The sequence below is a fragment of the Eriocheir sinensis genome, chromosome 33 (assembly GCF_024679095.1).
Source record: "Eriocheir sinensis breed Jianghai 21 chromosome 33, ASM2467909v1, whole genome shotgun sequence".
Lineage (NCBI taxonomy): Eukaryota > Metazoa > Arthropoda > Malacostraca > Decapoda > Varunidae > Eriocheir > Eriocheir sinensis.
In genome coordinates, this window is record NC_066541.1 from 11,959,659 (window position 1) to 11,985,755 (window position 26,097).

Genomic DNA, 26,097 nt, shown 5'->3' on the forward strand with positions numbered 1-26,097 from the left:
ACTCGGTGTTCCTGTTGTAATATATTCGAATAAGTCATTGTTCATGAGCTCATTTTACTGTTGCATAACTTTAATTAGAACATTGCTATACCCAGATACGTCAAAAAGGTATTTTCCAATGAAAAGTACTCATGAATACTTTCAGGAAGTATTCGTATTTGTATTCGAATTAAAACCAATTCAGTGTATTCGAATTCGTATTCGCATTCGTCAGAATTTGAAGTATTCAAATTCGACAACACAACTCTTGCATTCACCCCAGCTCTGCGGCCGCTAGCCGAGCCTTAATTGATCTCGCTAGATTGAATCGCTACAAACCACATTTTTTATAGCTTTCTACGTCAGACGAACTATATTTTGTCGTGTTGACGATTATATATCTAAAATAACACGATTTTTGATGGTACAATATACCAGGCAACTTGAGACCAGTATATATTACAACGTCCCCGTTGTACTCACCTTCGGCAGGTAACACTGTCCACTTGACGTCTGCGAGGGGTGCTGCGGGTTGCCAACTCGCCTGTTGTTCTGTGCGTCCTGGCGGCTGGCCGATTACCGAGCAGGGAGGCGATTTGGCGAGATGGGCACGCAAAGCCCGGAACAGCAAAGGTGACACGTATGGTTCACATATGAACGAATAAGAAACATGTGGAAATTTTAAGTGCAACTATTCGGACAATTTACGGTTTCACCTAAGCAACGATTCTCCCGCGTGGTTCATGTTATTCTGGTGATAAATGTAGTGAATTGCATGATTTTGTACCTCATTTTCGTCGCTAATGTCTACTTTTCGAGCTATGTCTCTTTTTGCGATGAAAATGAGGTACAAAATCATGCAATTCATTACATTTATCACCAGAATAACATGAACCACGTGAGAAAATCGTTGGTTGGGTGAAACCGTAAATTGACCAAATATTCTTATACACGACCAAATAGTTGTTGATTATAGTCTTTGGCGTCCCGAATCATCCCAGGCGGGAGATTCTTTACGTGGTTTTGGTGCATTGGCTTACATTGGCAGTAAGTGTTTCTCTGGTGTCTGGGTGATGTGTTGCAACTGAAAATGACACAATAAACAGTAAAAGCATACATGTGGTGGACTATGTTGATACTAGGCTTCCCGCGGGACAAATCCGGGCTTTCTATAATATTTCCTCCCCCTACCAGTATTTCCGGTATTATAGGTAGGGCGGCGGAAATATTGAGAGAAGGAAATATTGGTAGGGCCTCAATATTTCCGCCGCCCCACCAATATTTCCGCCGCCCTACCAATATTTCCGCCGCCCTACCAATATTGCCTCCGCCCTACCAATATTACCTCCACCCTACCAATAATTCCTTTACCCTACCAATATTACCTCCGCCCTACCAATATTACCTCCGCCCTACCAATATTTCCTTTACCCTACCAATATTACCTCCGCCCTACCAATATTACCTCCGCCCTACCAATATTTCCTTTACCCTACCAATATTACCTCTGCCCTACCAATATTACCTCCGACCTACCAATATTTCCTTTACCCTACCAATATTACCTCCGCCCTACCAATATTTCCTTTACCCTACCAATATTACCTCCGCCCTACCAATATTTCCTTTACCCTACCAATATTACCTCCGCCCTACCAATATTTCCTTCACCCTACCAATATTTCAGCCGCCCTACCTATATTTCCTTCACCCTATCAATATTTCAGCCGCCCTACCAATATTTCCGCCGCCCTACCAATATTTCCTTCATCCTACCAATATTTCCGCCGCCCTACCAATATTTCCTTCACCCTACCAATATTTCCGTCGCCCTACCAATATTTCCGCCGCCCTACCAATATTTCCTTCACCCTACCAATATTTCCTTCACCCTACCAATATTTCCGTCGCCCTACCAATATTTCCGCCGCCCTACCAATATTTCCGCCGCCCTACCAATATTTCCGCCGCCCCACCAATATTTCCGCCGCCCTACTAATATTTCCGCCGCCCTACCAATATTTCCTTCACCCTACCAATATTTCCGCCGCCCTACCAATATTTCCGCCGCCCTACCAATATTTCCTTCACCCTACCAATATTTCCGCCGCCCTACCAATATTTCCGCCGCCCTACCAATATTTCAGCCGCCCTACCTATATTTCCTTCACCCTACCAATATTTCCGCCGCCCTACCAATATTTCCGCCGCCCTACCAATATTTCCGCCGCCCTACCAATATTACCTCCGCCCTACCAATATTTCCTTCACCCTACCAGTATTTCCTTCACCCTACCAATATTTCCGCCGCCCTACCAATATTTCCGCCTCCCTACCAATATTACCTCCGCCCTACCAATATTTCCTTCACCCTACCAATATTTCCTTCACCCTACCAATATTTCCGCCGCCCTACCAATATTTCCTTCACCCTACCAATATTTCCTTCACCCTACCAATATTTCCGCCGCCCTACCAATATTTCCGCCGCCCTACCAATATTTCCGCCGCCCTACCAATATTACCTCCGCCCTACCAATATTTCCACCGCCCTACCATTATTACCTCCGCCCTACCAATATTTCCGCCCCCCTACCAATATTTCCGCCGCCCTACCAATATTTCCGCCGCCCTACCAATATTTCCGCCGCCCTACCAATATTACCTCCGCCCTTCCAATATTTCCTTCACCCTACCAACATTTCCGCCGCCCTACCTATATTTCCTTCACCCTACCAATATTTCCTTCACCCTACCAATATTTCCGCCGTCCTACCAATATTACCTCCGCCCTACCAATATTTCCGCCGCCCTACCAATATTTCCTTCACCCTACCAATATTTCCGCCGCCCTGCCAATATTTCCGCCGCCCTACCAATATTTCCTTCACCCTGCCAATATTTCCGCCGCCCTACCAATATTTCAATCACCCTACCAATATTTCCGCCGCCCTACCAATATTTCCGCCGCCTTACCAATATTTCCTTCACTCTACCAATATTTCCTTCACCCTACCAATATTTCCTTCACCCTTCCAATATTTCCTTCACCCTACCAATATTTCCTTCACCCTTCCAATATTTCCTTCACCCTACCAATATTTCCTTCACCCTTCCAATATTTCCTTCACCCTACCAATATTTCCTTCAACCTATCAATATTTCCTTTACCCTTCCAATATTTCCGCCGCCCTACCTATATTTCCGCCCCCCTACGAATATTTCCGCCGCCCTACCAATATTTCCGCCGCCCTACCAATATTACCTCCGCCCTATCAATATTTCCTTCACCCTACCAATATTTCCGCCGCCCTACCAATATTACCTCCGCCCTATCAATATTTCCTTCACCTTACCAATATTTCCTTCACCCTACCAATATTTCCTTCACCCCTCCAATATTTCCTTCACCCTACTAATATTTCCTTCACCCTTCCAATATTTCCGCCGCCCTACCAATATTTCCGCCGCCGTACATATATTGACGCGATTCTATCTATATTAATGCTGCAAATTGATGAATATTCGTAGTAGATATTGGATGAAGTACATGATATAATTCAGAAAGGCAGACAAACCCATGCGAAAGAGATATCAGACTCTAAAGGGGAAAAAAATAGAAGTAGAGAGAGAGAGAGAGAGAGAGAGAGAGAGAGAGAGAGAGAGAGAGAGAGTTGGGACGAGTTTTGTATATATCGGTGTGACGCGCCTTGCTGACGTCATCGCGGGTGCCTACAGTCGCGGGTGTTTATCGTTGGTGTCTGGCGGAGCGATTGATGTTCTGGCTTATTTGTGCATCAAGAAGAGACGTCAAAAGAACCGACCGAGAGGCTGGGAAAATGCAGTGTGTGTGTGTGTGTGTGTGTGTGTGTGTGTGTGTGTGTGTGTGTCCACTTCCCCATTTATTTTTTTTCATTTCCTCATCTCTGATTTCTACTCTCCTCTCAGTTTTCTCCTTCCACATCTAGTTTTCCACTTTACCCTCTCATTTATCGACTTCTCATTTTTTCACTTTTTTGTTTTTTCTCATGTTCCATCATCATCATCATTATCATCATCATCATCATCATCATCATTATCGTCAACGTCATCATCAGCATCGTCATTATCATCATCATCATAATCATAATGACCATCATCAACAGTCCTCCATGGGGTGTGACTAACTGTCGTCCTCTCCTACATTTAACTGTATTATGTCACCATTCCTTGATTATAATTTTCAGTAATTATATCTACTGAATATGGAATTGAAAAACGAAGGACATCATATATCACCTCAGTAATTGGGTATGTTTGAGTGCGGAGTAACATAAATAAACAGTAAGAAGTTATAATTATGGGTATGTGGGGATATTAGACGGAAAGTAACCATTATTTAAGAGCAATCATTACAGGTATGGTTGGGGATTAAGAAGCAAAATAAGTTAGTGCCTATCATTACCGTAAAACGCCAATAGGTACGCAGCTGAGAGGCTTCTAATTTGAGATGGCGCACAAGTGGCTCCTTCCACCCATCATGTGTTTTAATTGAAGTGAAAAGTAGCAGGGAATAATATTATGTGTTCAGATGTGCGGGTGTTTGATGATTGGCACACACACACACACACACACACACACACACACACACACACACACACACACACGCACACACACACACGAGAAATGTAGATGATCAACAGCATAAGACTGGCACTAACTACAGCCAGACATTGAGGTCAAGAAGTAAGTGCCAACTTTTGTATTGGGTGCCTTTGTGTGCCTGTGCCTTCGTGCGTGCCTACCTGCCTGTCTGTTGACCTGTCTGGCGGGCCTTAATTAGTTGTTGTGGCAGCACCTTTGATAAGATAAACAACTGGTGGTGCCACTGTTTGTGAGAGAACTGGGTTGTGACACTCCCCCCCCTCCTCCTCCTCCTCCTCTTCCTCCTTCTCCTCCTCCTCCTCCTCCTTTTCCTCCTCCTCCTCCTCCTTCTCCCTCTATTTTCAATGCATCTTGGTTCATCATAATACAGGGAGCTTATATATACTTCCTTTCTCTTGCATGGAGGATTCTGTATAAGTTAGGTTGTTCCTTTATCCTTCCTTTCTAACCTTTCCATTCCTATATTGGGCAAACTCTATCACTGTAACATTTTAGACGCGGTTATTTATTTATTTATTTATTCATTTATCTACTTATTGCTGATCTTGCATTAATGTAGAACAAATGTACCTTGAGCTTCCTTATTTTTAACCATCTCCCTCTGATTTAAAATCTGTACCGCAATCTTTTTTTTTCACTGATCTTTCATTGGTTTAGTAAGAGTATACCTCAAGGTAACCTCTTTGTTTGCTCATCTTCCATTTCTTTCGGGGTTAGTATGCCATAAACTATAGAAGGTTCCACAAGAGCTGGCGGGCTTACTCCTTCAGGGGTGGACTCGCGGACTTGCTTGGGTTGTGGTCTCGGCGTCCCTCATTGGCTGTTGTTTACTATAGATCCAACCTACGGCAAATTCCGTTTGCCATGACATAGCCCACTATCTCTTGCTCTGCTACTTCTTAATGAGTCTTAATAAAATCAACACTGTTGGTATCTAAATGTAATTATTCTTATAATCGCTCTTCTTTATGGCTATCTGTTAGTTTATTACTCACAAATAATGGAAATATATTTCAGGATTAATGATACCATGATGAAAGAGAAGGTTAATTCTTGCCTTAGGCCAGTTTTTACGTTATGACTACGTAGCATCACTACACGTTATGACTAAGCCAGGACTTAGATATACTTCCAAGAAATCTTACAATAAATGAGCTCAGTTAACGAATGACATTATGTAGACTGTAGAATAGCACTTTGTAGTAGTTAAAAGTAGTAAAGAAACAAAGTTTAGCCTTAACATGCGCTTCTGTCGCTGGATATTGTCTGCTTACGTGTAGTTCTGACTTAGGTTGTTATGAATTTCGTTTCAGATTTATTTATAATAGTTCGAAGAGCACATATTTATCAATAAAGATATTATTCCTTTAGTTTTTATCGGTGGAATCTGTTGCACGTTAGAACAAGTTAAAAATTGGCCAATGAGCGCGCAGTACCATCACCCAAGCAATAATACCAAGTCCGCGAGTCCATCCTTGAAGGATTAAGCCCGCCAGCTCTCGAGGAACCGACTATAGCCACGCTGATTTACCCATCGATTTAGTATTAATGTTCTGTATTTTTGTGTAGATTTCCCCGTGAGTTCGCGGTAGTGTTTATTTGTCCAAGAACTCAAAGGATATGTGGGTTAGTTTATCTCCGTATTATCTTGAGTCTCCTTTCTACGTAATCTTGTGAACTACTTCACACGTTTTCGCGGAACGACCCTCGAGAGGGAGCGTCGTGTGTTATCTTGAGTGAGACATACTTTACATTGCAATCTCCAAAACCTTGATAGGTTTTGTGTATATACTTTTTTGGACTGCTTTTATTTTATATGTATACTCGTTTTCTTTGCATTAGTTTTCTTGCTTGCTGCTCCATTTTTTATTTCGCTGAAAGAAGGATAACTGATGTAGTGTTCTTAAGAATGGGGCTAGAAAACGAGATAGGGAAGCAGGTCAGTAGGACATGTGAAAGTACAGCGTGGGAGACTTGAATGTATATATAATGACTCGTGGCCGCTGACATCGCAGAAGGCATAGAGGAAGAAAAACATCACGACGCAGAACAAAGAGAAAGATAAACACAGAGAAAAGGAAGAGCACAGGACCACAGGATAAAGACACACAGAAGACCCCAAGAAAAGATATACAGACATTTAGGTAAGTGTTAATGTGTCTCCTTAAGGAACACTTTGGAAGTCTGTTTTCGTACCTCACTTTTAAGAAAATAAGACATGACTACAAGTTTGGTTTTGCATTAACAGGTTTTCCTCAAAGAAAAAAATGCAACATATCATTGTTGATAAGTATTTATAAATCCAAGCTGAGGGCACTATATATAGATTTGATTTAAATGTATTTTTCCTGTGATATATATTTTTTTCTTCGATTTAATTTGAGTTTAAATTTATTGAGGATGCCACCAAAGTATATATAAGGAAAAATTTAAGTTGGACTGATATTAAAATCTTCGTCTGCCTTCTATTACAGTCGTAATCACCATCATTTTAACCAACAAGTTTTTCGTTTCACCTGTTACCCTGCGTGTTACACTTGAACTAGACGACCTTACACCCTCACACGCACTTCGTCCCTCAAGCGCGTATGATGAAGACCATCCATAGTGGCCTCCTGTTGGCGGTGGCGGTGGCGGTGGCGGCGGCGGCGGCTGCGGAGGCGAGCTTTATCCCCAGACAGACGGGCGCTGCTTGTCCTAAGACGGTGAACGTCCTGTGTCCTCCGCTAGGGCGGTGGGCGTTGCTGTTGCCTCATCCCGAAAACTGCTCCAAGTACTGTGAGTGTGTGGGCGAAGGACTGGCTCTTGAAATGCCCTGCCCCGGGACCCTGCTATGGGACGAGCGGCTGGTGACATGCAACTGGGAGTACAATGTAAGTTTTGCTGCTTTCATCGTTGTGGCATTAATAACCATGGTTGTAACAGCGTTAGCATCAACATCAGTAGCATTAATACCATTAACACTACTACTACTACTACTACTACTACTGCTACTACTAATAATAATAACAGTAATGATTGCAAATCATCACCTTTCTCTGACGCCTTGTGTCCTGCAGGTGGACTGCGGCTCCCGCCCAAACCCGTAGAGGTGGCAGGTAGCGACACGGACTCTTGGAAGTGGACTGGGGTGGTGCTGGTGAGGGTCCGGTTTGTGCTGAAGAGATGACTGACATCTTGTGTTGCTTGTTCATTACAAGTACTTTTCATTTTACGCAAGTTTTAATGTTTTGGAAAAAAACAACTTTTAACCCCTTTTTTTTTTGTTCTACACGTTTCGCTTACATTAATCGAAGGCAAAACAATGGCTTATCATGTGTTTTGATGTATAAAAAGCAAGACAACGCAGATATAATCTTAGGGAACATATTTTCTAGAAATGCATATATTGCTTCAAAAGAGAGCTACCTGAATATGTTTTGTACCTGGCTAGTCATACCGTGGTGTTCCTGGCGATACTATGGTTCTTGAAGAAGTGTTTTCATGTCAAACATGTTGCTTCTTCAGTAAAAGTTTATTTTGCAACTGGTTGTTTATTCTTTCTTTCATCCTAAGTATTATGTTCTTGCTGGTCTGCCATTTTTTTCCGAAGGTGTGCCAATTTCGAGTAAATAAAAAAATAAAAAAAAACGTCACGGTGAGAGTCAGCGTGTTGGGAGCACTCCAAAACTTTTGTATTTTTTCCTGCAGCATTAAATAGGCTGTCTTAGTACACACGTACATCAAGTGCTTTATTTTATTCTGGTAGTCGCTTAACAGGGCGAAGAATTATTGAATCACTATTAGGGCTCGTTCACACTACAAGCAGAGCAGAGCAGAGCTCACACTTCACTTTGCGGTGTTCACACCGCAAGCGGAGCGGCGCAGCGCGGAGCGGAGCGGCACATTCGGGAAATTTGGTCGTATTTTTTGCTGCTCGCAGCTAGCAGTCCTCCACGGCTCCACCCTTCAATCAACATGGCCAAGAAGCTATCTACATAGGTGAATTTTTATTCCTGAAGCCAAAATTACAAAAAACTGACCAGATTGTGCATAGTTGAGGTACAATTTAATGATATATAATAGCCGTCTGTTTAGAAGAGCTAATTTGGTGATATTCTGATCCTATACATAATCATCAGTGACCCACACAGCCATGGGACTTGGCTTTAACAACGAAATTCCATTTTCCTTTGTAAATCGTTACATTTTCATCATCCGTCAAGATAAACACCGAGGAGTTTATCGAGCTGTTGCCTGCGAATGATTCTTGTGCAGGTCGCCCTGCTCTGCTTATATGTGAACACCTAACCGTGCCGCTCTGCTCTGCTCTGCTCTGCTCTGCCCTTCTCTGCTTGTAGTGTGAACGAGCCCTTACAGTCAGCTTCGTTATAAGCCAACGTCCTCTTTGTTGCTTCTCTAACATGTTGGTAAGAGAGCCTTGTAGGACAGGTAATATTGGATTAAAGTTAGATAGAGTAAAATTCATCACAAATATAGGCAAAAATTGCTTAACTGATCGTGTTGGATGAGTGGAACATTGAATGGCAATGGTTTGAATGTAACCTGTGTGTATCAGTAAAATTGCATCAAAGCACGAAACTATTTCCCAACCTCTCGAAGCAAAACAAAGCAAAACAAAACGAAGAAGCAAGGAAATTGAGGCGGTGAATTTTCATGTAGACGGAAGGGCAGCGTGAGCCTGTTGTGCTATGAGCGGGTTGGCGCAAAAGTATAACAAGACGCACCATATTTTTATGTTATAGAGTTGAATGCCCTTAAGTCCACGGTGGGCTGTGTGACGGTCTGTAAAGTTATCTTGAATGACTCCCTGAAATGATGGAGGGATGGGAGGGGAATGAAAACAGACAGCTGAGTGGTGAACTTTTAGGGAGGGGTGAGAAGATTAGGCGGGACGCGGGCACGGCGGAGGGTATATAACGTGTGCCGTGGCTGAGGCGCAGGAGAGCAGAAACCAGGTAAGTACAGATGTCATCGCTTGCAGTCTACCTTTTATATGATGAGGCCGTGAAGATAAGCATAGGTAAAAACTTCACACACGCACAAAAAAAAAAAAAAAAAAAAAGGTGCGAAGAACATTTTCATTTCGTCCCTCTGTGTCGATCCCGCTCACTTCTCCTTAGAATGAAGAGTCTACTTGCTGGCGTTGTGGTGGTGGCGGTGGCGAGCCTTGTCGCTGCCCAGGACAACAACTGTACCTGTCCTGACGAAGTTGACGTGAACTGCCCTGAAGTTGGTGACTTTGCAGTGATCTTTCCTCACCCTGACGACTGCTCAATGTTTTGCGAGTGTGAGAAGGAGGGATGCGGCTCCGAGCTCGTGTGTCCCCCCGGCCTCTTGTTTGACGCAACGTTGAGTGTGTGCAATTGGCCGGGCGACGTGAGTATCTCTGGGGGTCCTGTGGTTGTTTGGTGCAGTGGTGGAGCTTCCTTCAGGGCTCTGTTTGTCTAGAATAAAAACGTTAAGTCTTTTCTTGAAATAATAGTTCTTCCAGCCCTCAGGGTCATTTATCTGAGACCGTTTGTGTTTTCAGGTGGATTGCGGTTCGCGCCCCATCCCGTAAAGAGACAGAAGGGAAGGTGAACTAATAGTTGCCGTGGCGGATGGGCTACCACGAGTTAGGTCCCCGTCATCCCAGTGCACTGTCATGATTTATGTTACCTGGTCTGTGCTTGTACCTGTAATCGACATCGCCAGCTCCTAAAAAATATCCTACTTGTATATGTTAAGATTTGTATAGGCTTGTCTTTTTTTTCTGGAACGTGTTGGAATATGTATAAGGAACACTAATTCGTTGTTGACGTACATGAACCTTTTGTGTAGTTGGATTCTGCAATAAAGTAGGCTGTTGAAAACTGTATGAACATGTGTTTATAATTTTCTTTTCTCTTTAGTTATCATTTATCTGAAATGTATTAAAGGGCCACTTTCACAGTTGTCTGGTACGCACCCTAACCAAAGGCCCTACCATCCTGGTAGCAGCCATTACCATCGCCTCGATCCGCTTGCACACTCGCTGTTTTCGTGGTATCGGCGACTACCAGCGTGGTAACGATCATGACAAGACGAAGGCGTTTGATTCGGTAGTTTTGGTATACCGGAGCGGCAGGAAATGTCAACATTACATCAGCTGAGCGGAGGATTATGAAACGTACAAAAAGTAAACGTGAAGTATAAATATAAAGAATAACTTTGAAAAATAGATATAATGAAAAAATATGGAATGTCTCGCCGTAATACACCGTTCAAATCTGCTGATAGCCTAATATTTCCTAGGGATAATAGGTGAAATAATGGTGACCAGTATTAAAGTTCTATTATTTAGCAGATGTCAGCAAGACAGACTCTTCACCTAATATGTTCATTACATTTGTTCATTATTCACACTTATTTAGCAGACTTCACATTTTTACATAACGGCTGATTTCGTTATTTATATGCCCTTTGCATACATATGAGGCTATTTAGAATAATACGAAAGTTTGACCAAGAAGGCATAACAGGTGAATAATGGTGACAAGTATTAAAGTCCTCCCTTCTCCTTTATTGTATATTTTGCAACAATAAACAATCAATCAATCAAATTGAAATTCTCAGTAGGACGTTTACTGGTCAGCAGGTGAAGTGAGTTCATGTCATTCAAAGTCTTTTAATTTTTTTCTCATATTACCATTGAAGCCGTGCAACGTGTTGCTGTATTGTGTAATATTTTTGACATCCATTTTAAGAAATAATATAACCACTTGAGAGCAAGAATTTGTACTAATTACTAGTCGGTTCCACGAGAACTGGCATAGATTTTCCTTCAGGGGTGGAGTCGCAAACTTGGTATCATTGCATGGGTGATGGTACTGCGCTCTCATTGGCCAATTCTTAACTTGTTCTGATGAGCATAAAATTGACTTTGTATTCCTACCAAAACCCTTCCAAAGGCTCTTCGTCTCATCAATTCCAACCTCTTACTTGCAGTCTTCTTCCTCTTAAATTCCGCCGCCATGTTGCTTCTCTATCTTCTATCGATACTATCATGCTGACTGCTCTTCTGAACTTTCTAACTACATGCCTTCCTCCTCCCGCGGCCCTGCTGCACACGACTTTCTACTCTTATTCATCCCTATTATATCAAAATCCCATATGCAAGAGTTAACCAGCCTCATTTTTTTATCCCTTCCGCTGGTACACTCTGGAACAGCCTTCCTTCGTCTGTATTTCCTCCTGCCTATGACTTGAACTCTTTCAAGAGGAGAGTATCAAGACACCTCCACCCGGAAGTGACCTCTCTTTTGGACTCTCGCTCTTTTTTCTTTCCCGGAGCAGCGTTCAGCGTTTTTTTTTTTTTTGTTAAGTATGCTCCACATTTTCTTTCCACACCGTTCATTTTGCGCCATATTACACATTTTGTATCATACCACACCCACAATCATTACACTTCTACGCCTCTCACACGTGACCAAGTTCCTGAAAATCATGTAACATCCATAAACCTGACCTAATCTGACTTGGTGACGCACGGGGAAGTCAGAGCAGCTGCCCATGTGACATCGGTTCCCACAGGTGAGAAAATGAAGCAATGAAAGAGTGACAGGTGAGGGCAAGGACAGTATAGGAGCCACGCCGTGGAAGGCGGCACCGGTTGTTGTCTAGCGCGTTTTTTTGCGCAATATTTCTGAGTGTTTGATAGTTGACGTCAATGTGTAAGAATTAAGAAAAAGAAACCCCGTTGTTATCATATTAATACTGTTCTTATACTCTTATTCCTATTGTATGTGATTGTTTGCTCTCTCTCTCTCTCTCTCTCTCTCTCTCTCTCTCTCTCTCTCTCTCTCTCTCTCTCTCTCTCTCTCTCTCTCTCTCTCTCTCTCTCTCTCTCTCTCTCTCTCTCTCTCCGATTTATTTATTTTTTTAATTTTTTTTACAGCTAAGGAGACAGTTCAAGGGCGTAAATGAAAGAGAGAGAAAAAAAAAGCCCGCTACTCACTGCTCCCGAACAGAGGTCAAAGGAGTGTCCAAAACGAGAGGTCAATTTCGGGAGGAGAGGTGTCCTGATACCCTCCTCTTGAAAGAGTTCAAGTCGTAGGCAGGAGGAAATACAGATGAAGGAAGATTGTTCCAGAGTTTACCAGCGTGAGGGATGAAGGAGTGAAGATGCTGGTTGACTCTTGCATAAGGGGTTTGGACAGTATAGGGATGAGCATGAGTAGAAAGTCGTGTGCAGCGGGGCCGCGGGAGGAGGGGAGGCATGCAGTTAGCAAGTTCAGAAGAGCAGTCAGCATGAAAATATCGATAGAAGATAGAAAGAGAGGCAACATGGCGGCAGAATTTGAGAGGTAAAAGACTATCAGTATGAGGAGGAGAGCTGATGAGACGAAGAGCCTCTGACTCCACTCTGTCAAGGAGAGCTGTGTGAGTGGACATGAGATGCGTACTCCATACGAGGGCGGACAAGGCCCCTGTAAATGGATAGCAACTGTGCGGGGGAGAAGAACTGGCGGAGACGATACAGAACGCCCAGCCTTGAGGAAGCTGATTTAGTAAGAGATGAGATATGAAGTTTCCAGTTGAGATTTTGAGTTAAGGATAGACCGAGGATGTTTAGTGTTGAGGAAGGTGATAGCTGAGTGTTGTCAAAGAATAGTGGATTGTTGTTTGGAAGATTGTGTCGAGTAGATAGGTGGAGAAACTGTTTTTTTGAGGCGTTGAAGGACACCAGGTTCTTCTTACCCCAATCGGAAATAATAGTAAGTTCTGAGGCTAAGCGTTCTGTTGTCTCCAGCCTTGAATCTTTAAGTTCCTGTATGGTGGGTCTTCTATTAAAAGAAGTTGAGTAATGCAGAGTGGAGTCATCGGCGTAAGAATGCATAGGACAGTTCGTTTTGGAAAGAAGATCATCAATGAACAACAGAAAGAGAGTGGGAGATAGGACAGAACCCTGTGGGACACCACTGTTAATAGGTTTAGGGGAAGAACAGTGACCGTCTACCACAGCAGAAATGGAACGGTCAGAAAGGAAACTGGAGATAAAGGAACAGAGAGAAGGATAGAAACCGTAGGAGGGTAGTTTGGAAAGCAAAGATTTGTGCCAGACCCTATCAAAAGCTTTTGATATGTCCAGCGCAATAGCAAAGGTTTCACCGAAGCGGCTAAGAGAGGATGACCAAGAGTCAGTTAGGAAGGCAAGGAGATCACCAGTAGAACGCCCCTTGCGGAACCCATACTGGCGATCAGATAGAAGGTCCGAGTGGTGGATCCCCTCGAAGCACGGAGAAGCCGCTTATCGAGTGCCCTGATGAAGTGTCAAAACTCTGCCACAAGGCTGACATGCTGGACAAGTTGGCGCACCCCGATGACTGCACCAAGTACTGTGTGTGTGTCGACAAGGTGGCTTACGAAGAGGACTGTCTGCCTGGCCTCTGGTTCGACTTGAATTTTTATGAGTGCAACTGGCCCGTGGACGTAAGTAGTTGGTTTGGAGGATATGGTCCCTCTGTGCTCCTTTTTCTTCTGGTCCTATTCTCATGGTCCTGCGCATTATGGATGGCTATCTATTCCTGAACTGGTTTTATCTTGATCCTTTATATAATTATGCTTTTGATAACTTACTTTCTTGCGTCATTCTACATGTTTTTGCAGATTTACGTATTCATATGCCATTTTCTTGTCTATATTTAGGTCTAATGATAATGTATACTAGTCATCAGTCATTTACGCTTTCGTTCTCAGAGTTTTCCACCTTGATTCATCTCTCTCTGGTACTTTTCAGGGTCTCAAATGTCACTTGCCTCTGTGTTACCCTTACTGGTGCTGTAAGGTAACCATTATCCATGTTCCCAGGTTGACTGTGGCTCCCGTCCCGTCCCGTAGTGCAGGCCTCCAAACCATCCCCTACATACCCTCTCCCCACCTTCGGGTCCTCCCTTGCCTACGCCTCGCACACACGTTGAGCAACACCCGTTACGGCGGAGACATTGGACGGGGAATTGAAGTGACCAGAGAGGGAAAAGAGAACGTGTTGTATACTTCTGAATAAGTAAATAAAAGCGGTGTTTACGTGCATGAGTTTATTTCTGTCCCCGGGTAGTGTATATATAGACGTGCACTGTTTGTAAATGATTGATGGGCCGTGATGATGCATATACACTAGAAAGCAAACGTGGCGGTTGGCCCACACGCCTCCTCTATCTGATGACGTTCGGCGCATCATGTGGGGTGCTATCACCTTTATATATCTGCTTGCCTGCGCTATCTTCCCAAGTTCTTTCTCGACATTTAACAAGGTAGGGGTAGAACATTCTCTCTCTCTCTCTCTCTCTCTCTCTCTCTCTCTCTCTCTCTCTCTCTCTCTCTCTCTCTCTCTCTCTCTCTCTCTCTCTCTCTCTCTCTCTCTCTCTCTCTCTCTCTCTCTCTCTCTCTCTCTCTCTCTCTCGAGCTGCGTAATTAGCGTAAAAAGTAGATTGCCTAAACTTTTGTGATGGTGCGAGAATTTTCCATTTTTTTTTAATACTCTCGTATGTGTGTTTGTTATGAATTTGTGCTTTCGCGGCAAACAGATGCAGACCAAAGCAACACTCATGGCCATGCTGGTGGTGGCAGTGGCCGGGACCCTTGTGAATGGACAGACCTTTGAAACCACAGAGGTGCCAAAGAAACGGTGCCGTGAAGAAGTGTCGGCGTTGTGCCCTGAGGAAGACGGCTCCACGCCAGAGTATTTTGCAGATCCTGACGACTGTAGCAAGTTCTGTGTGTGCGATGACCAGGTAGCGTACGAGAAGGAGTGTCAGCCAGGCCTTTTCTTCGACGAGAATTTAAATGTTTGCAACTGGGCCTTCAACGTGAGTACTTTCGTGTTGTTCTCTTGTGTTGTCTTCCTGATTCTTATCCTCATATTTTTGCCTATTTCTTCTTGGTTTATGCTTCTTAACAGTCATGCACTGTTACTTTGTTTTCTGCTCCCTGGCAAGCTAACCGTTAACGATGTTTTCAGGTGGACTGTGGCTCTCGTCCCATCCCTCCTTAAATTGTCACCCAGCACAGCTCTGCCCGTCCTCTTGTTCATCTCTGCTTGCCCCGCACGCACGATGATCGACACCCAGGACGAAGCGACAGAGGTGGTACTTTGGTCGGCGGAGGGCGGGGGCGGGGGGTAAGAGGGAAGGCAACGGACTGTCCTGCAGCATCTGAATAACTGAATAAAACCGGATGTTTGTGTGGAAGTTTTATTTCCGTCCTGGGCTGTGTCTGGTCATGGGGACTCTTGCTTACTGTTTTTCTTTGTTCTTTTTTTCATCTTTTTCTTCATTGGCTACCGTCAGTTTTCAGTGACTGTCGTGTTTCTGTTTTTTTTTTCTCTGAGTTCTCCAGAATCTGACAGTTTGGCTGACAATGTTGAGAGTAAGAATGTTTTAACCATATTTAGTAGTTTACGGCAGCGTTATGTACGAGTCATATTGGTGTGATATAAAATTCCAACACAATCTTTCAACCTTAATTTTTTCCTACATGTTACGTGTGTACCCGCAGTTATTGGTATGGAAAGGGTCGGATACGCGGAACATGGAGTTCACACGCCTTATCTCATTTTTCTTTTTTCTTTTACCGCCGCTCCTACGTTTGGCTCCGTATCGCTCATATAAACCAGCCCTCGTGCCTAATCCTCCCAGGTTACCCTTCAACTCTCAACAAGGTAAGGTCGAATGCATATCTAGCTATATTTATCAATGTATATTTGTCTATCATTTGGTACTATATCATTAACTGAATATAAATGCTTTGAACACTAGTCATCTTGTTTTTTTTTTGTACAAGATCTGCTATATATATCTTATGTACGCCTGAGGGATCAATTATGTCGTGACCCATAATATTCCACGACAAATCTCCAGCTTGGGACGAGGCTGGAAAAGTATAGTTAAGAGATCTTGTTTTTTAATACGTGTCCGTGTTTGTCTGTGTCCGCACGTTCGCGACCAATAGATGCAGACCAAAGCAACACTCGTGGCCGTGCTGGTGGTGGTAGTGGCCGGGGCCCTTGTGAGTGGGTCCCCTCTTGGTACTGAGGTGCCAAGGATCCAGTGCCCTCAGGAGGTGTCGGATCTTTGCCCTTTGACGGACGGTCCCATCCCAGAGTACTTTGGGCATCCCGATGACTGCTCCAAGTTCTGTGAGTGTGACGACCAGATTGGTTACGAGTTGAGTTGCCAGCCCGGTCTTGTTTTCGACGAGACCATCAACGTGTGTAACTGGCCCAACAGCGTGAGTAAATCTTGATGTTTTTTGGACTATATTAGAGATTAGTGTTCAGAGATTGTCATGGGTTATCCTGGATCGATTTACACAATCCCTCACACACATACATTCTTAGCTATGTTAATTTACCCTTAAAGCGCGGGTGTCCACAATAGTGGACAGCCGGAGCGTGGGCTCGTAGCGCGGGTGTCCACAATAGTGGACATGGCATTTTTTTAATGAACGCGCCGCCAGATTTGATTAGTTTGTCGTCAAGTACAGTAAACATGCCGTTTTTGAGCTTTATATGGGTATGGTACACAGAAGCTGTAAAAAAGTGATGCTTTTTATTGCTAAATAATAGAAAATAATAACAATAGAGGTGGTATCTGTCTATAATAATATGTTTTCATAGTTCCTACTTCATAACTCTGTACTCGTTCTACCAATGCTTATATGGTGTTCAAATTAACGTCAAAGGACAGCTAAGGAAAAGGACTTTACAATGATACCTCATTCAGCAACGTTAGCTCAGTAAGAGAGAAGATACTTGAGGTTGAAGTGAGGTGTGTTTTTGAGTGAATATGCCCGCGTGGCAGGCCAGGCGCGGCAAAATTTAGCCCGCGCTTTAAGTGTTAAAGTCATCAAATAAATCTGCTTTCCTTTTTTTCTTTTCTTAGGTGTGTGTATCTATGATTTTAAAGCTTCATATTGCTTTTTGCCTCGTATTCCTGGATGGCGTTAAAAATAAATCAGTGAGCGGTCTTTTTTGTTGTTTTGTTTTTTCCTTGAGCTGCCTCCCATGGTGTAAAAAAATATATTGTTTTTCAGGTGGACTGTGGCTCGCGTCCCATCCCCTAAGCACCGCCAGCCATTATAGGTACAGTGCAAGACAAAGGACTTCTCCAGCTTTCTCCACCTCTGTTTGATATCTCTGCACTCCATCCTGCTACGCCAATTTTTTTCTTTTTTTTTACGTCGCGGCCTTTTGCGCCGTTAGACGTTTTCACTGGTGGGGTCTGATGGTCGGCCCAGCCCGTTGTGGCGCAGGCGAATGTTTATAGTGGCGCCATCTAATTCAATCATTCCACTCCGTCTGTCGGCCCTGACTTTACAATGCCGAGGTTACCACTCTGTTACTTTGGTTGTTCGTCTGTTATACCACCCGTTAATGCTTTCCCGAACCCACCATCTTCCCGTTCTCTTGTCCTCCCCCCTGACGAGCGACACCCGTGACGCCATAAGCAACAGCGGGGCAAGGCGACAGGTGGCGGGCGGGGGATGATAGGGGTCGGGGAGTGCATGGGAAGGGAACGGGCTGTCTACATCTGAATAAACGATAAAGGCTACTGTTTATTTCGTGTTTTATTTGTTGCTAGGCTCAGTTAAACCATGCTTTATCATATACTCAATTTCCCTCCTCATGACCTCCCTCTTCTGTGGGTTGACTCTGTAAGGATGCTGCTTAATGATACATACATCCTCAACCTACACATCATGAGCTATCCTATTAGTTCTCCTGGGAGCATCAGGGAACAAAAACTCATTCATTTTTATGACTTCCACAGTTTTCTCTCTTTTCTCTGTATCGAGGTGCTTCACTTTCAGATCAATCCTTTTCAACACTTCCGAATTTTCTAGCACCATTCCATTACAGTTATCCAGCTTATTTTCAAATAACCCATCCTCCACCTCGGTGGTAGAATTTATTACCTGGACACATAATTTTCCCTCCGTGTCATCGCCATTTTCTTCACCTCTCTGCACAAACGGTTTCAACATGTTTATATGGCACAACTGATTATTTTTCCTTCTGCCAGGTGTTGTCACTATGTAATTCACCTCACTGATTTTCTTTTCAATTTCCCAGGGGCCATGGTATCTCGCTTACAACGGATGGCCCTGTACCGGAAATAACACAAGCACCTTATCCCCGACACAAAATTTTCTCGCCCTGGCTTTTCTGTCATACCATTTCTTCAATTCACCTTGTGCCTCTTTCATATTTTCAAGTGCAATTTCTCTGGCTCTCATCAACCTATCCTTGAAGTCCGAGACATAGTTCACTACACTCGGGGGATGTTCGCCCCCTAGCCACTTCTCCTTCATCATCCTCAAGGGCCCTCTTACCTCGTGCCCGTACACCAACTCAAATGGACTGAAACCCGTAGATTCATGTACACTGTCCCTAACTGCAAACAATGCCATCGGGACCGCTTCATCCCAATCAACCCCAACTTCCTCACAATACATCCTTAGAGTGTTCTTGAGAGTTTGGTGAAATCTTTCCACACATCCATGGGATTGAGGATGGTATGCACTTGAAAGTTTTTGCTTAATGTGCAGACCCTTCAGGATATTTGTGAGATCTTTGTAGAGATGAAGGGAAGAAGTGGAGATAAAAGGGAGTAATGGAAGAAACAGGAGTAGCAGGTAGTTGGTTACTGTTATGAACGAAGGAGGTATAGAGGTGGAGATAAAGTAAAGAAGCGGAAAGGAACCATAAATTCTAGAATGTAACCTGTGTGTATCAGTAAAATTGCATCAAAGCACGAAACTATTTCCCAACCTCTCGAAGCAAAACAAAGCAAAACAAAACGAAGAAGCAAGGAAATTGAGGCGGTGAATTATCATGTAGACGGAAGGGCAGCGTGAGCCTGTTGTGCTATGAGCGGGTTGGCGCAAAAGTATAACAAGACGCACCATATTTTGATGTTATAGAGTTGAATGCCCTTAAGTCCACGGTGGGGTCTGTGAAGGTCTGTAAAGTTATCTTGAATGACTCCCTGAAATGATGGAGGGATGGGAGGGGAATGAAAACAGACAGCTGAGTGGTGAATTTTTAGGGAGGGGTGAGAAGATTAGGCGGGACGCGGGCACGGCGGAGGGTATATAACGTGTGCCGTGGCTGAGGCGCAGGAGAGCAGAAACCAGGTAAGTACAGATGTCATCGCTTGCAGTCTACCTTTTATATGACGAGGCCGTGAAGATAAGCATAGGTAAAAACTTCACACACACACAAAAAAACAAAAAACAAAAAACATAACTATTAGTTCGGAAGGCGCCGGCTACTCGTTTGACATAAAAAAAAAAAAACTCCTATGAAGAACATTTTTATTTCGTCCCTCTGTGTCGATCCCGCTCACTTCTCCGTAGTATGAAGAGTCTACTTGCTGGCGTTGTGGTGGCGGCGGTGGCGAGCCTTGTCGCTGCCCAGGTCAACGACTGTACCTGTCCTGACGAAGTTGACGTGAACTGCCCTGAAGTTGGTGACTTTGCAGTGATCTTTCCTCACCCTGACGACTGCTCAATGTTTTGCGAGTGTGAGAAGGAGGGATGCGGCTCCGAGCTCGTGTGTCCCCCCGGCCTCTTGTTTGACGCAACGTTGAGTGTGTGCAATTGGCCGGGCGACGTGAGTATCTCTGGGGGTCCTGTGGTTGTTTGGTGCAGTGGTGGAGCTTCTTTCAGGGCTCCGTTTGTCTAGAATAAAAACGTTAAGTCTTTTCTTGAAATAATACTTTTTCCAGCCCTCAGGGTCATTTATCTGAGACCGTTTGTGTTTTCAGGTGGATTGCGGTTCGCGCCCCATCCCGTAAAGAGACAGAAGGGAAGGTGAACTAACAGTTGCCGTGGCGGATGGGCTACCACGAGTTAGGTCCCCGTCATCCCAGTACACTGTCATGATTTATGTTACCTGGTCTGTGCTTGTACCTGTAATCGACATCGCCAGCTCCTAAAAAATATCTTACTTGTTTATGTTAAGATTTGTATAGGCTTGTCTTTTTTTCTGGAACGTGTTAGAATATGTATAAGGAACACTAATTCGTTGTTGACGTACATGAACCTTTTGTGTAGTTGGATTCTGCAACAAAGTATTGAAAAATGTATGAACATGTGTTTGTCCTTTTTTTTTCTCTCTAGTTATTATTTATCTGAAATGTTTTTAAGTCTCATGTTGATGTTCTCGAGGGCAGTGTTCACTCAGCATCACTGACCGTCACTGCACTACAGCATGTTACCCGAACACGTGGTCATTCATTCCACAGGTTGGGGGTTTTGTATCGTTTCCGCTCAGTTGCATGAGTTTGATTCTCATGTGTGTGGGGTCTCCACACACACAGCTCTGATAGACAGAATGGTGTCAAAGGCTCTTCATCTCACCAACTCCCACCTCTTACTTGCAGTCTTCTTCCTCTGAAATTCCTTCTATCTACCGATACTTTCATGCTGACTGCTCTTCTGAACTTGCTAACTACATGTCCCCGCTGCACACGACTTTCTACTCTCATTCATCCCTATTATATCCAAATTCCATATGCAAGAGTTAACCAGCATAATTTTTTTTATCCCTTCCGGTGGTACATGCTGGAACAGCCTTCCTTCGTCTGTATTTCCTCCTGCCTATGACTTGAACTCTTTCAAGAGGAGAGTATCAAGACACCTCCACCCGGAAATGACCTATCTTTTGGACTCTCGCTCTTTTTTCTTTGCCGGAGCAGCGTTCAGCGTTTTTTTTTTGTGCTTTTTTTTGTTTGAGTATGCTCCACATTTTCTTTCCACACCAATATCTGCACCCTTCATTTTGCGCCATATTACACACATTTTGCATCATACCACACCCAGTCATTACACTTCTACGCCTCTCACACGTGACCAAGTTCCTGAAAATCACGTAACATCCATAAACCTGACCTAATCTGACTTGGTGAGCAGCGGCCCATGTGACATCGGTTCCCACAGGTGAGAAAATGAAGCAATGAAAGAGTGACAGGTGACGGCAAGGACAGTACCGGAGCCACGCAGTGGAAGGCGGCACCGGTTGTTGTCTAGCGCGTTTTTTTGCGCAATATTTCTGAGTGTTTGATAGTTGACGTCAATGTGTAAGAATTAAGAAAAAGAAACCCCGTTGTTATCATATTAATACTGTTCTTATACTCTTATTCCTATTGTATGTGATTGTTTGCTCTCTCTCTCTCTCTCTCTCTCTCTCTCTCTCTTTCAACCTTAATTTTTTCCTACATGTTACGTGTGTACCCGCAGTTATTGGTATGGAAAGGGTCGGATACGCGGAACATGGAGTTCACACGCTTTATCTCATTTTTCTTTTTTCTTTTACCGCCGCTCTTACGTATGGCTCCGTATCGCTCATATAAACCAGCCCTCGTGCCTAATCCTCCCAGGTTACCCTTCAACTCTCAACAAGGTAAGGTCGAATACATATCTAGCTATATTTATCAATGTATATTTGTCTATCTTTTGGTACTATATCATGAACTGAATATAAATGCTTTGAACACTAGTCATCTTGTTTTTTTTTGTACGAGATCTGCTATAAATATCTTATGTACTCCTGAGGGATCAATTATGTCGTGACCCATAATATTCCACGACAAATCTCCAGCTTGGGACGAGGCTGGAAAAGTATAGTTAAGAGATCTTGTTTTTTAATACGTGTCCGTGTTTGTCTGTGTCCGCACGTTCGCGACCAATAGATGCAGACCAAAGCAACACTCGTGGCCGTGCTGGTGGTGGTAGTGGCCGGGGCCCTTGTGAGTGGGTCCCCTCTTGGTACTGAGGTGCCAAGGATCCAGTGCCCTCAGGAGGTGTCGGATCTTTGCCCTTTGACGGACGGTCCCATCCCAGAGTACTTTGGGCATCCCGATGACTGCTCCAAGTTCTGTGAGTGTGACGACCAGATTGGTTACGAGAGGAGTTGCCAGCCCGGTCTTGTTTTCGACGAGACCATCAACGTGTGTAACTGGCCCAACAGCGTGAGTATATCTTGATGTTTTTTGGACTATATTAGAGAGTAGTGTTCAGAGATTCATGGGTTATCCTGGATCGATTTACTCAATCCCTCGCACATACATTCTTAGCTATATTAAAGTCATATCAAATAAATTTCTGTATTCCTTTTTTTTTTTTAAGTGTGTGTATCTGTGATTTTAAAGTTCCATATCGTTTTTTGCCTCATATTCCTTTTATGGAGTTCAGAAAAAAAATCAGTGAGCGGTCTTTTTTGTTGTTTTGTTTTTTCCTTGAGCTGCCTCCCATGGTGTAAAAAAATATATTGTTTTTCAGGTGGACTGTGGCTCGCGTCCCATCCCCTAAGCACCGCCAGCCATTATAGGTACAGTGCAAGACAAAGGACTTCTCCAGCTTTCTCCACCTCTGTTTGATATCTCTGCACTCCATCCTGCTACGCCAATTTTTTTTTTTTTACGTCGCGGCCTATTGCGCCGTTAAGCGTTTTCACTGGTGGGGTCTGATGGTCGGCCCAGCCCGTTGTGGCGCAGGCGAATGTTTATAGTGGCGCCATCTAATTCAATCATTCCACTCCGTCTGTCGGCTTTGACTTTACAATGCCGAGGTTACCACTCTGTTACTTTGGTTGTTCGTCTGTTATACCACCCGTTAATGCTTTCCCGAACCCACCATCTTCCCGTTCTCTTGTCCTCCCCCCTGACGAGCGACACCCGTGACGCCATAAGCAACAGCGGGGCAAGGCGACAGGTGGCGGGCGGGGGATGAAAGGGGTCGGGGAGTGCATGGGAAGGGAACGTGCTGTCTACATCTGAATAAAAGATAAAGGCTACTGTTTATTTCGTGTTTTTTTTCTCCATCTGTGACGTGTTTTTCGAGTCCCAGGTCTGTGTTTTGTTCTTTGTTTGCTCTTTTTGGCCATTATTGAGTTTTTGATGTGTGTGAAAGTTGTTGCCTTTCCTGGTATTCAGATGTTACCGAGAATTTACTTCATTTTGCTGACGTAAATGTTTGATAAGGAGCACACCATTATATTTTCTTCCCAAGGGACTCGAAATGTGTGGGGATGTTATTGGAGAAAAAGACAGTGAGAATTCGACCTCATCTGCTCTTTTAACGATACAAACCGCAGTGAAACCTCTTGGCCAACACCTCAATAAACGCAACGCAACGTGACGCAGCACAACGCGACTCATCGGAACACAGCAACGCAATGGAACACGACACAACACAAAACAACTCAACACAGCATTACCTAACACAAATATCGTCTAATGTGAGAGTTGCACCCACCTTCTCTCCTTCCCTCCTTCCTTCCTTCCTTCCTCCCTCCCTTCTTTTCTTCCTCCTCTTCATCTGCATTTCACTCACACCAAGCACGGCACGTCTCAGCATTCTTTATGTGTGTGTGTGTGTGTGTGTGTGTGTGTGTGTGTGTGTGTGTGTGTGTGTATTTGTGTGTGTGTGTGTGTGTGTGTGTGTGTGTGTGTGTGTGTGTGTGTGTGTTTCTGTGGTGCCCTAGAATCCTTTTCCCGTGACTGGCAGGCTGGCGGCAACGGGGACTGAAAAATAGAGCAAAAAATGTTTATTCCGCAATATTCTGGACTTTTAAAAGGGGAATGGACGTGCAGACACACACACACACACACACACACACACACACACACACACACACACACACGTTCCCTTTCTAATTACGTTTTCGCAGACTCCGAGATCCGAACTTTCACTCTTTCTGATGTGTTTATATAATTATGAGGTTTGTGTGTGTGTGTGTGCGTGAGAGAGAGAGAGAGAGAGAGAGAGAGAGAGAGAGAGAGAGAGAGAGAGAGAGAGAGAGAGAGCACCCATCATACCTGTGCCTCATAATTATGCAAGGTGCGCGGCGTGTTCCTCATTTGCGTGCCTGGGCCGGGTAATTGCGCGTCTAATGCTATTCATCCGTTAATGCACCATTGTTACGAAGCCTCCCTGGGCCTGTTTGTTTGCACCTGGCCTTTGTTTACCGTGGCTATTGTTTACAGGACCTCGCCTTTCTTTGCGTTGGCTATTGTTTACAGTGCCTCGAGTTTGTTTACCTTGGATTTTGTTTACACCTGGCCTTTACTTACTCTATTGTTTGCAGTACCTCGAGTTTGTTTACCTTGGATTTTGTTTACACCTGGCCTTTAATTACTCTATTGTTTGCAGTAAGTTTGTTTACCTTGGTTTTGTTTACACCCTGCCTTTTTACTCTATATTGTTTGTATTTTGTTTACACCTGGCCTTTATTTACTCTATTGTTTGCAGTACCTCGAGTTTGTTTACCTTGGATTTTGTTTACACCTGGCCTTTATTTACTCTATTGTTTGCAGTACCTCGAGTTTGTTTACCTTGGATTTTGTTTACACCTGGCCTTTATTTACTCTATTGTTTGCAGTACCTCGAGTTTGTTTACCTTGGATTTTGTTTACACCTGGCCTTTATTTACTCTATTGTTTGCAGTACCTCGAGTTTGTTTACTTTGGATATTGTTTACACCTGGCCTTTATTTACTCTATTGTTTGCAGTACCTTGAGTTTGTTTACTTTGGATATTGTTTACACCTGGCCTTTACTTACTCTATTGTTTGCAGTACCTCGAGTTTGTTTACTTTGGATATTGTTTACACCTGGCCTTTATTTACTCTATTGTTTGCAGTACCTCGAGTTTGTTTACCTTGGATACTGTTTGCACCTTGCTTTTGTTTACCTTGGATATTGTTTGTACCTTGAGTTTTTTTTACCTTGGATATTGTTTACACCTGGCCTTTGTTTACTCTGGCTATTGTTTGCAGTACCTCGAGTTATTTTTTTACCCTTGCTATTGTTTACACTACCCCGAGTTTGTTTACCTTGGCTATTGTTTACACATCGCTTTTGTTTACCCTGAATGTTGTTTACGTTTTAGGATATTGGTTTTCTTTGCTGTGATTTCAGTTTTCGTTTGTCTGAGTTTTCTATTTTATTTCTCACCTTTTCCTCTACATCAAGGGAGGCAGCTCAAGGGCAAAAAAGAAAAGAAAAAAAAGAAAAGAAGCAACAACAATTAAGTCCGCTAAACGCTGCTCCCAATACCTTTGTTTGTTTGTTTGTTTCTGTACACCTCGTTGTTTACCTTGGATTTTGTTTACAGTCTTGGTTATCGGTTTCACTTTTAATTCAAGGAAGTAGTTCAGGAGAGAGAAAAAACAAAAGATATAAAGGCCCACTATTCACTGCTCCTATAAAAAAAGAGGTATAGAGGAGTTGCTAAAATAAAAAAAAGGATCTATTTCGGAAGGAGAGGTGTCTTGCTATTTTTTTTATTTGATTTAACACTTCTATCCTCTGGTCGACCGTCGTTCTCTTGTGCCATGAAAAAAAAAGAGTCGCATTTTGAGCACTTAGCATAAAATATTAATGGGAGGAAAATAAATATGAAAATAGGGAAGATAAAAAAAGTCGATTAATGACTCTTCCTATTTCTCAT

At 43.5% G+C, this 26,097-nt stretch overlaps 3 long non-coding RNA genes across 7 annotated transcripts; 2 read left to right on the top strand and 1 right to left on the bottom strand.

Moving 5' to 3' along the window:
• The first annotated feature begins 6,615 nt into the window (after positions 1 to 6,615).
• On the top strand, positions 6,616 to 20,732 carry LOC127006747 (uncharacterized). 3 transcript variants are annotated; one of them, XR_007759722.1, is made up of 5 exons: positions 6,616 to 6,767; positions 7,207 to 7,496; positions 7,683 to 9,581; positions 20,002 to 20,257; positions 20,412 to 20,732. It is a non-coding gene; the product is annotated as an uncharacterized LOC127006747 (long non-coding RNA). The 3 variants fall into 3 exon arrangements; XR_007759721.1 differs by having other exon boundaries at positions 6,617 to 6,767; positions 7,098 to 7,496; XR_007759723.1 differs by having other exon boundaries at positions 6,617 to 6,767; positions 7,170 to 7,496.
• Positions 13,925 to 15,320, top strand: LOC127006748 (uncharacterized). The gene is made up of 3 exons (XR_007759724.1): positions 13,925 to 14,076; positions 14,455 to 14,897; positions 15,171 to 15,320. It is a non-coding gene; the product is annotated as an uncharacterized LOC127006748 (long non-coding RNA).
• A 2,206-nt stretch (positions 20,733 to 22,938) lies between the features above and the next one.
• On the bottom strand, positions 22,939 to 26,097 carry LOC127006752 (uncharacterized). 3 transcript variants are annotated; one of them, XR_007759736.1, is made up of 3 exons: positions 25,259 to 26,097; positions 24,869 to 25,063; positions 22,939 to 24,769 (listed from the first exon to the last, which is right to left on the bottom strand). It is a non-coding gene; the product is annotated as an uncharacterized LOC127006752 (long non-coding RNA). The 3 variants fall into 3 exon arrangements; XR_007759737.1 differs by having other exon boundaries at positions 24,869 to 25,193; XR_007759735.1 differs by having other exon boundaries at positions 24,869 to 26,097.